Below are 14,636 nucleotides of genomic sequence, written 5' to 3'. Positions count from 1 at the left end.
AGGGCAAGAGCCATTGGTAGAAGCAGGTTTTCTGGCTCTCACTTCGCCGTACTCCATGTGGAAAGTTTTCCTCCACCAGTCGCCCTTTCTAACTGCCTGCTTACTTACCAAGTGTCCAAGGGAGGATACACATTGGTGCCTCTGCTTTGAACCACAAGATCAGGCTTTGCCATCACCATTCCACTGAAACTGACCCAATTGCCTGATCCAGCAGAAACCTTTCATCTTTTGGTTGATCTTTCTGATTTATGACATTACCAATTTCTTCTTCCAACACTGATGGCTTACGTTCTACCTTGTTCCCTGATCTTCCACCTTTTCCCTGACTGCACTCTCTTGGTTTCTATGTTGGCTACTTTGGCCCTGTCTGTGCTCACACTGAGTTTCCTGAGGGTTCTGACCTTGGCTCTCTTGTCACCCCCTGTGCAGTCTCAGCCAGCCCTGAGACTTTTGTCCATTTGCCTGAGCCAGGAACTTGGGCACCATTCTCTGTTCCTTGGTATTCGGCTTGTCTCCAAATCCTGTCTGTTCTGCCTCCTGAATGTTTCTCAGATAATGTAACCACTTCTTCCCATCCCAGTTTCCTAACTGCTCCCGCAGCCTTCAAGTTTTTCCCTTTTAACCCATCCTCACACTGCAGCCAAAATGATCTTTTTAAAAAGCAGAAGGTATTATGCCACTACTTTGCTTAAGTTGTTAATGTCTTTCCATTGCTCCAACCTGGAAGAGCCTGATGACTGCCCACCTCTCCCGTCTGGCTCTGCCTCACATAGACACACACACTGAACAAGTCTGGCTCTGTCTCTTGCCTTTGGGCTTCAAGAGTATCATCTTCACCTGAGCTATTGCTCCGCCCTTCCTGTATTAACTTGGTAATTTCACCTTGTTAACACCTGTTATCCTCAGGCATTTCACCACCTCCCCACCTCCGCCCCTGACTGGCACCTCCTTAGCCTCATTCTGAGTTTGCTGCTTCACTTGTGTCCCCATGGCACCTGTGTGTGTTTTGCTACTGGGCCCCCCACCTGTGTGGGTGCTGCTGCCTGCCAGTCTGTGTTCTGCCTCCAGTGGGCTTGTTCCCTCGGCCTGCCCAGTCCCCCTAGAGCAGGGGTCCTCAAACTTTTTAAACAGGGGGCCAGTTCACTGTCCCTTGGACTGTTGGAGGGCTGGACTATAGTTAAAAAAAAAAAAACCAAAACTGTGAACAAATTCCTATGCACACTGCACATAACTTATTTTGAAGTAAAAAAACAAAACGGGAACAAATACAATCACATCGTAGTTTGAGGACCCCTGTCCTAGAGTATGGGGACTGTAGCAGGAGCTTAGCATATTTTTATCGAGTGTTATCTCTATAGTGAAGCATCTCAAACAGGATCTCTACCACTATATACACACGTATTTATACATTATTGAAAAGCTGCCTTCCTTTTAAACAACAGCTGGACGTTGTGGTGGGTGCCTATAGACCCAGCTACTTTGGAGGCTAAAGCCAGAGGATCTCTTGAGCCCAAGCATTTGAGCTATGATGCCACAGCACTCTACTGAGGGCAACAAAGGGAGACTCTGTGAAACAAACAAACAAAAAAAGCTGCCTCCTTGTTCGACATCATCACCGGGGTAAACCTCAGCAACTCACAGCCTGACTTCCTACTGGTGTCTGTCTTCCCGTAAACCTGTTCTTCCTTGTCCCTGTCCTACTTGGTTAAAGGGCCATCTGCCTTACTAGCCATGCCAGGAACCTGATGGTTATTTATCTCTTAATTACCACATTCAACCCTTGCTAAGTTCTGTCAACTTCTTAAAAGCCTGTTAAATTTGTCCTCACCAGCCTTGCTGCGTCTGTCTCTGGCCTCCAGCATCTCTGCCCTATCTGTGACCATTCAACCATATTCTTGCATCAGTTTTACTTCTTCTCTTCCCAGTCTAATCTGTCTTCACTCAAATCCATCTATTTTTTTTTTTTTTTTTTGAGACGGAGTCTTAAGCTGTCGCCTTGGGTAGAGTGCGGTGGTATCACAGCTCACAGCAACCTCAGACTCTTGGGCTTAGCGATTCTCTTGCCTCAGCCTCCCAAGTAGTTGGGACTACAGGCATCCGCCACAGCACCCGGCTATTTTTAGCTGGCCCCGGCCAGGTTCAAACCCACCACCCTCTGTGTGTGTGGCTGGTGCCCTGCCGGCTGAGCTACGGGTGCCACCCAAATCCATCTTTCTTGGGGCAAGTCAGTTCAACTTGCTCTGCTACTGACTACTCTCCCTCCCGGGGGATTCTGGCTGTCTGCAGCCTTGGTGCCAGGAATGGCCTACCAAGTGCTGTGCTGGTGACTTTGCCCTCTGCCTGCCTCCTCCTGCTGCTCCTTGCTGCTTTCACCAGCTCCTCTGCCACCCCCACCAGGGTGCCCTTCTCCTGTTCAGTCTCCATGGCGAATATGATTTTCCAGTGTTGGAACAAAGCAGCCTCCCTGTGCACTTCAGTTATGCCTCCACAACATCCATTCCAGCTATTCCTGGCTGTGCAAAGCCAGGTTCCCCACTAGTTTGTGTGCTCCTTTGGCAGGGACCACATGCAATAACCTGTGTATCCTCAGAGTTTGGGGTCTGTGGTTAGGGCCATGTCCTGGGCCATCTGTTCCCCAGAAACTGTCTTTCTGGATTGTGAATTTTTGGATTCAGTGGTACTAGTAATCCTATAACTCTGCATTTCTTATACCAAACACTGCTCTTTCATAAATCAAGGGAGAGAACTCTATATGGAGTTTAAAACAAAACCTCTGCGTATTTGGAAGTGGGAAGGTTTAATCAGCTGTGATTCTCTTAACCATCATTTCATCTGGAACGTGTATATCTGTCCAAATTCAGCCAACCTGTGAGTTGGGTAGTTGTCTCTTTAAAAAATTAGTATCCATTTCCTAAGGCTGCTGTAACAAATGACCACAAACTTGGTGACATAACACAACAGAAGTTTATTCTTTCACAGTTCTGTAGGCCAGAAGTCTAAGATGAGTATCACTGGGCTGAAATCAAAGCGTCTGCAAGGCTGTGCTTCCTCTGGACGGTGTAGAGAAAATCCATTGCTTGCCTCTTGGCTGCTGGCATTCCTGGGCTGTGTCTGCCTTTCTCACATTTCTGCCTCTGTGGTTATGTGGCCTCTTTCTGTCAAATCTCCCTGCATCTCCTTCTGGTAAGGACATTTGGGAAGGCATTCAGGGCCCAATCAGATAATCCAAGATAAGCTCTCCATCTCTAGACCTTGAACTAAATTGCATTTGCAAAGACACTTTTTCCATGTAAGGTAACATTACAGGTTTCAGGGATTAGGACCTGACATCTTTAGGGGTCACTATTTTGCCAATTGTGGATAAGAACAACATGCTGTATACATGTAGCAATGTGGGGAGTCTTTGAAAGGTATATGGCTCCAAAAAAAGGAAAGAAAAGGGAATGGGAAGAGGGGAAGTGAAAAAGGTAGTAAAATGTTAGATTGCCATGTAAATGGTTAGTGGGCCTCAGTGCTCAGTCAGGCTCAGAGATGGGCTTCCCTGGCCGTAGCGCTAACGCTCTTGAGCATGACTGAAGTTGGGTTGGGCCAAGTGTTGATCCCACCGGGTTCTCATAACTGAGAAGCCCTGTCTTTGAACATACCATAACAGAAAAGAGGTGCTCAATGTAAGGATCTCCCCAGCCAGCAGCATTAATTCCTACTGTGCTTTTCTCTGAAGGGCCTAAGTGCCTCATCCTCTCTTTTCACCACCCACCCTTGTTCTTATCACCTTAGAGACCAGAAGCCTGAAGATCCCTCCATTTCGCAAAGGATGCATCTCCATACCAGAGTCTAGCAATGCTTTTGCCTTAAGATTGGTAGAAGACTGTGTGTGTGTGACAACGGTAGTAATTCAGGCTATTTGATGATAAACTGTGTACTATAAGAAAATGGGTTTGCGTGGAATTTCTTAGGTGTTATTCCTTAAGTTACTGTCATGAAAGGAGTTGAAGAACACAATTGCTTCTAAATCTGCACCAAGAGATTGCTTTGGGAAAGAAGATGGATGCCACATCCCCAGGGCTGTGGGCGAATGAAGGATGACAGCTTCCTTTAGCAAGTGTCTGCTGTGTGTCCTCAGCTGTCATCTCAACTGCACTGCCTCCCTGCATTTTAGGAATAATGATCCCCATTTTACACACCTGGAAAATAAGGCTTGTATAGGCCAGGAAGTGGGAGTCAGAACCCTCTGAGGGCAGCAGATAAATGTAGCTGCTCTGGCTCAGAGCCTGTAGCTCAGAGGCTGGGGCGCCGGCCACATGCACCAGGACTGGCCGGTTTGAAACCGGCCCGGGACTGCCAAACAACGCCAACTACAAAAAAAAAAAATAGCCAGGCGTTGTGCAGGTGCCTGCTGTCTCAGCTACTTGGGAGACTGAGGCAAGAGAATCAGAATCGCTTAAGCCCAAGAATTTGAGGTTGTTGTGAGCTGTGATGCCACAGCACTCTACCGAGGGCGGCAAGGTAAGACTGTCTCAAAAAAAAAAAAAAAAATGCAGCTTCTTTGCACATATTTCAGCTGTGTATGGTAGAATTTGTTAACTGGTCAGCCCTTTATCAAATGGAGAAAGGTGAGTGTAACTGGCAGCAATCTGGAAGGAAGTGGGGGATTCATACTCCAAGGTCTGTGTGGTCAGGTAATTAGCAGAAGGACTATTTATGCTATGAAGAGTGAGGTGTGTGCGGAGATGGCACAGATCAATCTCTTTACCGTCCCTTTCTCATCCTCCTGCCTTTGTCATTATCATTCATGTGGACATGACCTATGGGTACAAGTGGTAAGTGCTGTGAGACACACAGATACCAGTGGCCAGAGGCTGGAGACCAGGGTGCCAGGCCCTTGTCCTTGCAGTGCATAGAGCTCCCTGGGTGGGGCCCTAAGACAAGCTCTGGAACCCATTGGTAACGCCCACCCCATGCAATGGCCACAAATAAAGAGAACCAGTTTCGTCCTTGACAAAGGCTGTGCAGATGCTGGTCATTGCAGCTCTCGAGTCACAGGCAGAGACATCAGATTGTGGGAGAAAACGATGAACTCAGCAGAGGGCACTTGTCTGGGCGGCCTTTTCCAAACAGTGGGTTAGGCTGTGCATCTACGAGGCCAGTGTGCTGTGGAGCACGGCTGTTCAGTTCAGAGGTTAGACCTTACAGGCTCCTTTGCACATGAGCAGATGGATAAAAACGCTGACTGAATCATCTGAGCCCAAAGCTGCTTTTAACAAACAGACGTATGAGTAGTTTCTTGGGTTTTTTATTGTTGTTTTTGTTTTTAAATCTTGGAAACTTTAGAGTTTTGGTAAGTCAGCCTTGCTGACTCTGGTCCAGAATATGAGTTGCCTTACTGAGAAAAGAAATATGACTGTGCATTTAACTTTGAATTAAATTTCTTATTGTACTTAATATTTCTAAAATGTATTTTTGTGTTTGGCATGCTTATGCTATAAATTTGATACATCTAAATATATTAATAAATATGTACCCTCAAATTTGGATTAATGCATCAACTTTAGAACTAGACTTGATAAAACATTATAGGACTTGTACTTGGAAGTTTACTTATTGTCATAAAAACTGGGTCAAATGATTTAATCTGTTTTCTCCATTAGAGAGCAGCCTTTCTTCCCTCCCTGCCTCCCTTTTAAATGTGACTCAATTGATTTGGAACCCTTTCTGGTTCTCCAATATCTGTGAAATTACTACTTCTACTCAGTTCCTTTATGCTTTATTTATTTCTGAGGGAGACCAATTATTGTTAGAGTTGCAGCACTATGAAAATTGTTAAGTGGTGAAGATTAGTGATCAAGAACCACAGTGATGTCCTCTGAGGTTCTACAAAGTCTGCACATTTAACTCATTTTACATATTGTTGACTGTGGTAAGTCTGGAATTTTCAAATAATCTTGGAATTTTGCCTTATAAAAATCAAGTAAATTTCAAAAATGAGAAGATTTCAAACATGAGAGGGCGGCAATGTTTAGATATTATTTCTAATGAAATCTCATTTCCTTTTCAGATTTCGTTTTTCCCTTGCAATCCATGAATTGGAGTGATTGTTTGATTTCATTATGATGACATGGTTATCAAGATCGTATTGCTGCTATATTATCAGCAGTGTAACAACTATTCTAAAATTAAGCCCTGTGTCCTGGGCTAGAAGCTAACTCATCAGAATTCTGTGTTAAAACTAAAATTCCACCCCCTGCCCCCAGTGCTGCAAGGAGGGACCATGTTGCTTTCACTGTCTCTTAGTGTCTAGCTTAGTGAATGGCCTATACTGGAGTCAGGTATCAATCAAAAAAAGACAATTATGCTATGGAAAAAAAAAATTGTTTCGGGTGGTGTCTGTGGCTCAGAGGAGTAGGGCACTGGCCCCATATGCCGGAGGTGGGGGGTTCAAACCCAGCCCCAGCCAAAAAAAATTGTTTCATCAGGTGTAAACTAACCTTCAGAGTAGCATTGATCAGATAATGTTTTAATGGGATGAAATACATACAAAAATGTCAAAAGACCATAAATGAGCAAAAATTACAACATGATTTGTCATCAAATATACAGAGGGTGCCAAAAAAATGTGTACACACCTTAAGAAAGGGAAATCCTACATTGAAATTGTAATACTCAATATATACCAATAACATTTGTTATCTCATATGTTGTATCTTGTATTTCTTGTACATTTGCAGAAGTCAAATGTGATTTGAGATAACAATTTTCATACTTTTTTTCCTTTTTAAAGATGTGTATATATATATTTGGGGGGGCACCGTTTGTATTATAAAAAAAACAAAATATCAAAGAACCATGTTGAACTATTATAAAGAGTGTTGATTGAAACTAAAATGTGGTCAGGCTGGCCTGAGAACTGATGTTAATTGTGCCATAAATAAATGAGCTTCACTTGATGACGGGGCAGGAGTTAGGTGGCCCCACCCTAGCCATCCAGAAGGCCTGGGCTGCCCTGTCACTGTAGCAGCATGCGACAGCAGCCAGTGGCAGCCAGGGCTGAGACGAAGTATTGCTCTGACCCTGATACTCACTCAACAATCTCATAACTATTTTTGGTAGTAGAAATCATCACTGAATTGTAGGAAGGATCCAAAAAATGATCACAGGGTTATAGTAATGGGGGTAAGGAGAGCTGTAGATTCCCTGATAATCAAGAAATTCTAAATTACGTTTCAGGGTTTGGGATATGTTAATAACTCAGAGGACTTTACATAGGAAAGCTAGAACTCGGTAGGGGTTTTACAGTGCATAAGCCCCACCTTACTCTTGTCCCTTGTTTAGGGCATGCCCTCTGTGAGTGCAGTCTTGGCCTGTCTCCAAGGCAGGTGAGTTGGAAAACCCCAGCCTGTCTTTCAAAGGTTTTCTGATCCAACCACTGCAGCAACACCCACCAGCACCTTGGGGCTGGGCAGGCCTCTCTGAAAACTCTGTGTTGGAACGTTGGTTTCCATCTCTATTTCTCAGCTCAACTTGGAGATCCCAGGCAGGTGTGCAGCTGGCCCCAGGTCAGGGTGGCAGGGCTATTTGCACACTGAATGGGGTCTTCCTGTATAGAACATAGCTGAGAATTCCAGTGCTTGCTTCCCTCTGGCCTTCTCCCCAACTCCAGGACAGTCATGGTAGTTAGCTATCCTGGCCCCTTGCCATTAAGTAGACTGTGTGATCAGCTGTAGCTTGTGGGGTATAAGCACCTACCAGTTGTCCATCAGCTTTATTCTTGGATTCAATGACCATGCGTCCAGCATGTGCCCGTGCTGGCGGCTTGCCCTGTGACCCAAGCAGCACAACAGATCAGAAGCGTTCAGAGGCGGTTGGCTTCAAACCCAGTGTGCTAAGTCCCCTGGAAAGCTGTGTACGTCCCATCTCAGTCTCTCACCTGTGCACACCTCAGTGCCCTGGAGCCTCCCCCATGTGTCAAGGTCACCAGTGACCTCCGTGTGATGAGAACTGCGGTCACGTATTGGTCTTCATTCGTTCATTTTTCTGTATGTCTTGTAAGATGCCCAGTTTGAGCCTGCAGGATACTTCAAGTAAGAAGCACAGTTCCCTGCCTTCTTGGGGCTTCCATTCTAGGGGAGGGAGAAAGAGAATAAATAGTAAATGCAAAGGAGTAAATGGAAGGTTCTAGATGCCACAAGAAAAAGCGTGCAGTAGGATTGTACTTGTAAGTGTGGTGGTCAGGATGGTCTCTGCAAGAGAGAGAGTCTGGCGAAGACTCGAGGAAGAGCAGCAAGACAGGGAGTCGGGCAGGGCTGGGCCGCTGTCAGGACTCCGGCTTTCACTCTGGGGAAGGCAGGAGAGTTGGGGTTCTGAGCAGACGGGTTCCATGTGCATCCCTGCAGCTGCCATGCTCTCCCTGGAAAGACCCATCTAGCTCCGGGCTTTGGACCCTGCTGGCCATTGTCACACACAAGCCCTCACTAGGCACCTTTCCTGGTCCCCAACTCAGGGTTCCACCACCATGTGGGTGCTCCACACACCTTCCTGGCCAGGCTAACTCCTCGTCCCAGCCCGTACAGGCCGCTGCTCCCCGCATACTGTCTTTGGACTCTTCTTCCTATGTCTTTTCATGCTGTATTCCTATTGTCCTTTTGTTTTAAATATCTACCTCTGAGTCTAATTTAGGTCTTGTCTTGACTTTACTCCTTTATTTCCCAGATGGGATCTTGCTGTGTTGTCCCAGCTGGTCTGGAACTCCTGGGCTCAAGCAGTTCTTCTGCCTGCCTCGGTCTTCCGAGCAGCTGGAACTGCAGGCATGTGCCACTACGCCCAGCCCGACATCATTCCTGAACCCCAGATTAGTTCATCCAGCCACTTGGCATCTTTTCTTGGAAGTAGAGACAGCATCTTAAACTTGACCATCCAGAAAGAATTCTTGCCCTCCACCTTCCTTCAGACCCCATCACCCTGTCCACTTCCAGCCAGACTGTGTGGCTCTCTCTGGGCAGTGGAGCCACCACCACCTCTCAGTTGCCCCAGGAGTAAAGCTGAAGTCCTCTGAGCTCCTTTCTGCATCCTTCTTGTCCAGTCTGCCAGCAAGCCCATCTCTTCTCCCTCCAGATGCTTCTGCATATCTTCCTGTCTCTACACCAGCCACTCGTGTCTGAAGCACCAGCATCTCTTGAAATAGCTTGTTCCTAGCTTCCTCGTGTACCCTCCTATGAAATCATGTCCCTCCCTTTACTGAAAGCTTCCAGTAGCTGCTCATCATGTGTGGAGTGAAATCCAAATGCCTTTCCCTGGTGGGGTCAATGCTGGAATGTGCCACCCAGATCTGGCTTTAGGAATAAAGAACTTGTTCCCAGCTGCTGGCAGATGGCCTCAGCCCCTTGGAGATGGGTGAAGAGAACGCCCTTGACCAAGGTCAGGGCTCATCCCGGAGAAGTCAGCAGCTGTGGGGCACCCCTTCCCCCAAGCCAGGTGGCTCTGTAGAGTCTCCTCATCTTCAGAATCCGCACGGGGCTGGCCTTGATGCCCATTGAGGTGTATCTCAGCTCAAACCTGCCCCTTCTCTCCCCCTGCTTTCTTCCCTCCCAAAGGTGTTGGCCCCAGAAAAAGCCCTTAGCCTCCTGTGGGAAGTGTCCACTCGCTGTGACCCCTGGGCTGCCCCTTGCCCTGCCTGCTCTCCCTCGAGCCACCTCTAGCCATGTTTCACGTGTGTCTTCCTGCTCTCTCCTCCAGCTGGAGCATCCTTCCTCCTTGGTCTTCTCAGGTCTAACTACTTATGGCACTCAGGTCTCATTCTGTCCCTGAACTGCTGTCATCAAAGTGCCTACCAATTCCTGATGTGTTGTTGGGTATTAGTTCACTGACATTTGCCCCACCCACCTTCCAGTTCCATGGTGTATCCCTGGCCCGTGGAATACTGCCTGGACATAATAGGTGCTCTGGCAATGCTTACAGACCAAACAGGGATGTGGAAGGGAGCTCCGGAGGCAGGGGCTGGCGTGGCAAAGGTGCAGGGCTCAGGTATGCCCTGGGCCTGGAGGTGTGGGGCCCGGCTGGAGCCCTGAAGCAGTGAAGGCTGAGGTGGGAGGGGACACCTCTGTGTACACATGTCCAGGCCTGGATTTCCCTTGAGTGACAAGGACACAGTGTGGAGTTTACTATTACGAGAGACAGATTCAGGTTTTGAGCCTAGGTGTTTGGTGCAAGGTCAAAGGAAAGGTAAGAGATCAGAAGCCCCAGGTCTTCTCCAGTGCTTGCCATGAAAGATCAAAAGAGCCTAAAATGAGACAGTGGTCATGGTAATGGCCAACGGCAGCCAAGGCAGACCTGTGACTCATAGGATTTGGGATTGGGAGACAAGGGAGGTGCCTATGACAACTCACAGGTTTGGGGTAGGGAAGCAGGTGTAACCCAGAGCCCAACCCTCAGAGAGCTGTGCAAGGGTAGGAACACCAAGCCAGGGCCTACCAAAGGGGACAGCAGAATGGCGGCCAGGCAACCAGGCGGTGATGGAATTTAGAGTGCATGGGCAGGCGGGCAGGAGCCAGGTTCTGGAACCTAGGACTCAGAGCTGGCTTATCAAGGGTGGCAGAGATCCTCAAGGAGCTTTGCCCTAGGAGAAGGGATATGTGCACCGAGCTGTGCGAAGCCCCCAGGCTGGCATGTTGTGTCATGCTGATGACAGTGGCAATGAGCAGCCAGCCTGCGGGAGGGCAGGGGAAGGTGAGGTCACAATGGGTCTGGCCAGGCGGCAGGTGTTGCCAGGCAGCCTTCCCTGTGCCTCTTCTGCTGATTTTCCTTCCACTTAGTCTGGGGTTCTCTCTGGGAAGTGGCTGTGCAGGGCATGGCCGGATGCTTATGAGAAGCGAGCTTGCATGGACACATCTTCACCCTGGTGGGCAGCCAGGGCCCAGGCGTCTGAGGGTGCCCCTCTCCCAGGAGGCTTATTTTTACCATCAGATGCCCTATGGGCTCCTGTCTGGTCTGGATTATTGCTACCCAGACAGCTGTTCCCTAGGAGAGTCCTGATCAGGAGGAAAGTTAGGTCTGGGCATGAGGTCAGGCGCGACTCAGAGGAGGCAGCTCCACAAAGCACAGGAAACGGCAGAAGCAGCTTCATTCCTCACAGGTGCAGAGGAAGGGCAGCACGCCTCAGGCCAGCCTCAGGAACTTGGGCACTCAACCAGACTAGGAGGGCAGGGAGAGAGGGCCCCGGGCCAGACCCTTTGCTGGGGTCCAGGGCATTACCCAAGTCAGTTTCCAGCAGGGAGCTCTAATTGGTCGGTTTGGAGCCAGCAGACTAGAGTTCCATGGATCACCCTAGGACTGAGAAGGGGGATCTTGTGGGGTGTGGGGTCTGTGGGATGAGTCAAGCAGGTTACCCCCAGCTGTCCCATAGGGTGCTGGGAAGGGGACCCCACGAGGCTGTGTACATGGCAGGTGTCGAGACCAACCCCCGTAGAAACCAGGAGCAGGACTGGAAACCATGTGGTAGGGGTGGAGCCCCGCTTCTGCTGTGAGCGTCCTGCTTCCATTCGACGTGCACGGGACAGTATGGAATTGTAGTGGTTTGCTAGGCTCCCCTGTGCCTCCACATTGCTGCCCGTTTTCTGCCCTAGGGCTTAGGACCATGCTTGTTACACATGGGGGCACTCATGCTATGGTGAGTGTTTGGCCGTTGGATTGAGCAGGAAGTGGGCAGAGGGGAAGACGGGGACAGATGGGGTGGTAGGACAGCGCTTGAGCTTGGCATGGGAGATGGGTATAAGCTACAGCCCCATGGGCTGGACCAGGAGGGGTGGGCGTGAGGCCAGATGTGCAGAGAAGACCGCTGCTTTGGCCACATGTACCATGCAGCTGACACTAGGTGGGACAGGCCGGGTGGGGGAGGGCATTGGTGGGAGACACAGTGTCATGCCACAGCCATGTCCAAACTGGAGCTTTTATGGCTCTGCATGGTGACTGGCACAGTGTCAGTGCTGAATGAATGGATTCATGTCTCCCGGACACACCTGACTCACTTGCAGGTCCTCGTGGGTGCTGGGCAGGAGCCCCACCAGGAAACCACCACACGGCAGGAAGGACGCTGCTGCCCGGTAGGCTCAGTTGCTTGCACACAGAAAGGCAATTACTGAGACAATGAATATTTTGAAGTACGAAGGGAAGATTTATTTGTAGCTAACGTCAACTGGGAGGTGAGAAGGCTGCTTCAAACTTGTCTACCTGCCTAACAGGGTTAAGGGTGTTTTAGAGGTGAAATGAATGATGCATGGAGTGGGTAAGCCTCACTGCGTGTTGGATGGAGTGCAGGCACACAGGCGCAGTGAGAAATACACAGCACGTATGTGGCAGGAGCAAGACACGGCAGGCCCACCCTCCCAGGTGGAGGTTTTAGTGTTTGGGGTAATAGTGACCGCCCTTTTGGTCTCACACGCATGCAAGTGCTGGGAAGCATGTGGCTCTGCTGTCCTTGGGTGGGGTCTGTGACTGCTTAGCCTCTCTGATCAGGTGGTGCAAGGCCTGTAGTTACCGTGCAGCTGCTGCAGACAGGGCCCACCATTTCTGAAAAACAGTTCGAAAGGGAAGGGATCAGTGAAACAAAATTACAAAGTGCTGGTCAACAAATCTTACTGGCCTGGAAACTTGAAAACAGAGAGGTGGGGCCAGGCACAGGGGTATTCTTCTCTAGAGACTTCAGAGGGACACGAAAGGGACACTCTCTGAGATTTCAGAGGGACACTGTCCTGCCAGCACCTCAGTTTGGACTTCTCCAGAACTTTGGAAGAATACATTTCTGCGGTTTTTAGACACCTAGTTTGTGGTAATTTGTAATGGCAGTCCCAGGAAACCAATACAGGCAACGTCACTTAGTGCTTAAGGAAGGGGCTGAGGTCTCAAATCAAATCGCATCCTGCCAGGGACCACCTGCGGGACCTCCAGTGGCCCCTTGACTGTTCTGTGCCTTGGATTCTCCGTGGGTGGCTGGAGGGCAGAGTTAAAAGTGTAAAGTATGTGGACAGTGGGCGGGTGCCCACCCCCCGGGAGGCACCCCAAAGAGGACTAGTTATTGTGAAAGGTGTATGTTTAAGAATTTAAGTTTCCAGATGGGCTAAACACTGATTCTTGTTCTTTAGGGCACTGCCTTGTTTTATGTCATTTAACTTCCATTCATTTCCACAGTGCTCTTTGTCTTTCCAAAGGAAGGGATGAGATCTCAGTTGGAACCATTACCTTGTTCCCATTCCATTTCCACAGGGCCTTTATTAGTTTCCTGTGGCTGGTGTAACAGCTAGGTGGCTTAAATATCAGAATTTATTCCCTTACAATTTGAAAACCCAAAATCTAGGTGCAAGATTTTACGGGGCCATGCTGCCTGTGAGGGTGCCGGGGAGGACCCTTCCTTACTGCTCCAGCTTCCAGCGGTAGCTGGAGATGCCTGGTGCTCCTTGGCTGTGCCAGCATCACCCTCATCTCTGCACACGGCTTTCTTCCTGTGTTTCCCTGGATCCTCTCCTCTTGTAGGGTGAGCAGTCACTGGATTTAGGGCTTACTCGACTCCAGTATGACCTCATCAGAACTTAGTTACATCTGCGAGGACCCTATTTCCAAAGAAGTTCACATTCTCAGTACCGTGTGGTGGCCACTCAGGGCGGAAGGCGTTTGCTGCCTTGGGCTTGCCCTCATCAGCCCACTTGCATTGGGTCTTGCTGATGTCCAGATTTCCACAGGCTGTGATACTCATGCCTGCGTCTTTGATCTTTGCCTTTTTCCTTTGTTATTTTTTTTCCCTGCTGAAGATAAAAATAAATGGAAGTAATGATAAAATCACAGTTCATAACCTGAAGTGCTGCAAGGATTAATGACAAAGTGACACCCTAGACGTGCCCGTCAGGGAGCCGGGTGCCCACACTCCCTCTGCTCTTCCCCGTGTTCCTGCCATGGGGACACTTGCTTCTGTGGCTTCCTTTGCACCCAGACTGCCTCCCCCTCTCTCCTCCATTGGCTGTCTCAGTGACGTGTGCCATGCAGGAAGGTGGCCTGGCCTGAACAGAGCCCCCCGTACACACTGCTCTAATTCCCCGGTTGTGTGCGGAGCCCGTCCTGTGCATGGTGGCTGTTGAGCAGCATCCCTGGCCTCCATTCCCGGGATGCTGGTGACATCGGCTCCTAGTTGCAATAGCCTAGCATAACTCCAGACTTTACCCTTTGTCTTCAGGGTGGGGAACAAAGTCGTCCTAAGTTGAGAAAAGCTGGCCTGGTGCACCTGATGGTGGGCTACAGGGGTTGGGAGAAGCCTGGGGGGGCTCTTGGTGAGCTCACGTTGGGAAGCTGCACAGACTGTACAGAGAAGACAAGGGCTTGGCAGAGGCTGGCAGAGGGCACGTGTGGGCAGGTGCCCCGGAGTACATGGCACGCCGTTCCAATGGTGGTACCCAGCACAAGATTCCAGCACTCCGGAACTGCTCTCCCCATTTCCCCATGGGAGCACTTGCCGCAGGGCCCCAGTTGCCTTCGCTGCTATAAGAACCTGGTTATAACCAGCAAAATGCCAACCCTGGGGGCCCAGCATCAGGTAGGTGGCAGGTTCTGGGGGGTTCTACACATGCCAGTACGGTCACTGCACTTTCTCTCCCACTCAG

The sequence above is a fragment of the Nycticebus coucang genome, chromosome 16, assembly GCF_027406575.1.
Source record: "Nycticebus coucang isolate mNycCou1 chromosome 16, mNycCou1.pri, whole genome shotgun sequence".
Lineage (NCBI taxonomy): Eukaryota > Metazoa > Chordata > Mammalia > Primates > Lorisidae > Nycticebus > Nycticebus coucang.
The sequence above is the reverse complement of the archived record's forward strand: the minus strand, read 5'-3'. Positions refer to the sequence as shown.